This window comes from Haliotis cracherodii, unplaced genomic scaffold, assembly GCF_022045235.1.
Source record: "Haliotis cracherodii isolate W230 unplaced genomic scaffold, xgHalCrac1.p SCAF_7, whole genome shotgun sequence".
Classification (NCBI taxonomy): domain Eukaryota; kingdom Metazoa; phylum Mollusca; class Gastropoda; order Lepetellida; family Haliotidae; genus Haliotis; species Haliotis cracherodii.
Window position 1 is genome coordinate 41,197,554 of NW_027266330.1, and position 3,263 is coordinate 41,200,816.

The window sequence follows — 3,263 nt, forward strand, 5'->3', positions numbered from 1 at the left end:
GGTAAATGTAAGGACATGGTAATGTTAAATTTTAGAAACTTTGACAAAAATTCCCCAGATATTTAAATGACAAATTTTCTTGCAATGTGACTTGGGGTGAAGTTTCTTTTGCGGTTCAGTATATATTCAATATTACATACAATATTGATTACCAGTACACTAATTTCGGCGAAATCGTGTGTGAACTGATCGGCAGTTGCAGCAACTCACCGTTTAACAACCACGATCAGATTATCGCTGTTGGCGCCTTGAAACGAACCTAAGTTGACAATAAATGGATACATACATCATAAATGCCATACTTTGACTCTTTATAAACATATTATATGTGTTGTAATTTGACTATTGACCACTAACATAGTTTTCACGATCGAATTGGCAAATACGCGGGAAGCCTCCACGGTGACTCGCCAAACTTCCGTACGTAAAATATATCCAACAACATAAATAGTGCTACACTTATGGTTGTCATTATTATTTTATTTAAAAAATAGCTGCAACTAACATAAGATGATACTGGAATGTATTATTCCTGGTACAAATAGTTTCAGACACAATTTCTACAGATCATTGCATCAAAATTATTTTAAGTTACATTTTTTGGTATTTCTTAATTGAATCAACGGTGGATCTGGGAGAAAAGGTGCCAGCTTAGTTTTTGAGCAATTACACAGTAATCTTAAACTATTCTTATAAAACAATGCCAAGCAGTACAGGAAATACAACTTAAATGGTAAATCATTGTATCAGACGTTTTATCACAAATCTCACCTTTTCATTGACCAGGTTTGTTATCTCTTGTTCGTTGGAGATGTGTTTAACACCAAAAACAGATATTTTTTCAAACTACTGCCTATCTCCAGCTTGGCTTTCCATCACAGCGGAAGTAGCTCGTATTTACTTCTCATAGCTGTGTGGGAACAACCCACCCAGTGTCTCTAGTACGGTGCAGCTACCAGCAGGACTTGCCGCACTTACAAAGGTCCACTGCCTGTCTGACCGGAGCTTTACTGTACACTCAGGCCGCTACCCGGCATTAGAGGGTACATCCTTTCAGCAGATTCACCGAGGTAACAATATATGCACAAGCAATTACAAAGCGAAAGAATTACTTGATGGGTTTAAACAATGACACGAGGGTTTTACGAAAAATGGACAATTTTCTCAATGTTCCTAGTGTTGATTAATGAAGAGTAAGTTCATTTTATACGTATTGGGTTTAAGGTAGTACAATCTGTGTAACAATTGTTTTCTTTCATTTTTTAAGGTGGACAAATAAACTAATAATGGAATTCACCACCTGTGTCAGATAGTTTATAAAGTTGACACTTTCTTTCCGTTCAATGTTTCTCCATCTCCCAGGTTCTACAGATAAGCTATGGCTACAAGTTTGAAACTTAAATAAGACTTGCCGAACGTTTTCCTGCAATAACAATAACTTATATACATGGAAAGATAATTTAGATGATTAGACCTTTATCTGTCCAGGCAGACGCTCTACCACTAGACCATGGAGGCACTGCTTTCATTGCTTTGCTATAGTGAATTTGGACAAAAGAATTAAAAGGTAACACCAAAGTATTTACAAATAGGAATCACCTTTTTCCATCATGACCAGCAGCTTTGTTATTCTTCAAATTCTGAACACAGTTTATGATTTCAGCTCCTGTTATAGCTGCATTAACTTAATAAGTATTATGTTTTCTTCAATGTTTACATCACTAGGCTGTCCATATCAAAGACATCATCTGCCGAAACTTCATATAAAGTTTTAGAAAGGCTGAATAAAGATTCACTATCAGGTATTTTTTCAGATTGCAAAGCGTGGGCGCGTTTTTTGTGTCGTGGCGAGTTTTCTTATGTCCGGACATGAAAACAAGTATTCATATATGTTATTGCAAGGACCTATATAACCTATATACGTCCATGGTTATTGCTTAATGAGTTTTCAGACTCAACGGTAATAAAAACAACCTCCTCTAATTGAGAATTTTCTTTTCTTTTACTTTCTTGATTTTTACTGGTGGCGAGTCTGTAAAACAATTATTGAAGAAAACACCTTAGGATAAATATGCAAATATGGAAGGTGAAGTATGTACTACATGTTGACAGATAAGTATGGCGTTGCCCTTGTTAGCCAGCGATCGAATCAGACTAATTATTGGCATAATTGTTATCATTAGCAAAAACAATATACCTAAAAAAGGTGTATGTCTGGGGTGTAGCTGATACCTTTTAAAAGATAATTCAACTTTAAAGTCATTGTATTACCTTTTATGATTGTAACCTAATCCTGTGTTTTTCTGTATAATTTGTTAATTGTTCATTGATCTGTTTGGGTATTTACTGATTTCATAATCTAGTGCTGAACGTACAGATTTTTTTCAATTTGAGAATCAACAGCTAACAAACTTGCGTGGCAACATTTAGCAGGGACACTGGCTTCTATATACAAATGTATGTGCATGTTGACCTCTTTTTAAATTGGTATCGTTTAGTTTGTGTATTTGGGATTTTGTATGGACCAGATATTAATTACAACTGAATATTTTTATAAGATAAACACCTTGCAACAATGTTACTTTTGTGGCAGAAAGTTGCTCTATCTTCAGCAGTTTAAAACATAATTATTTTTTCAAGAAGTTTTTGGTACAATTTATTTTTTCGATGAAATGTCAAAATTCAACACTGCAGCCACTTTCCACCTCCATTTTTTTATACTGACAATTTCAGCTTTCGAAATGATTTGTTTTACAAAATAACTTTCACAACAGAAAATCATGATGATTTCAACCAACTATGATGTCACTATAGGGAATATGCAGGCAAGATTTCATTTTCAAATTGAATTTGAACTTCTTGACCAAATTCAGGTGTGAACAAGTTTCAGCTCCAGTAGCTTCTGTGGAGAAGATGTTTACAGAAGCTGGCATCATGATACTAGTCAACTTGGTTCATTATGGAAACTGAATATCCTCACGGAGACTGTGTAGTTGTTGAGACAATAGCTGACGATGAAGCAGTAGCATTTAACTGGCAAAGACAACCTCAGGCACCAAATACCTGCAGCAATACTGGTATATATCCTTAAAGTTTGTTGAAAGGGACATAATGTACAAGCTTTTTAAAAGTTTTTAAATACCATAGGTATTTGCATGTAATTCAGTTTCTTAATCATTTTTTTGATAATTTAATAAAGGATAATCAATTCTATGAAAATATGGCATATGTGAAAGCCAGAAGACACACCAGGTTGAGGAGGT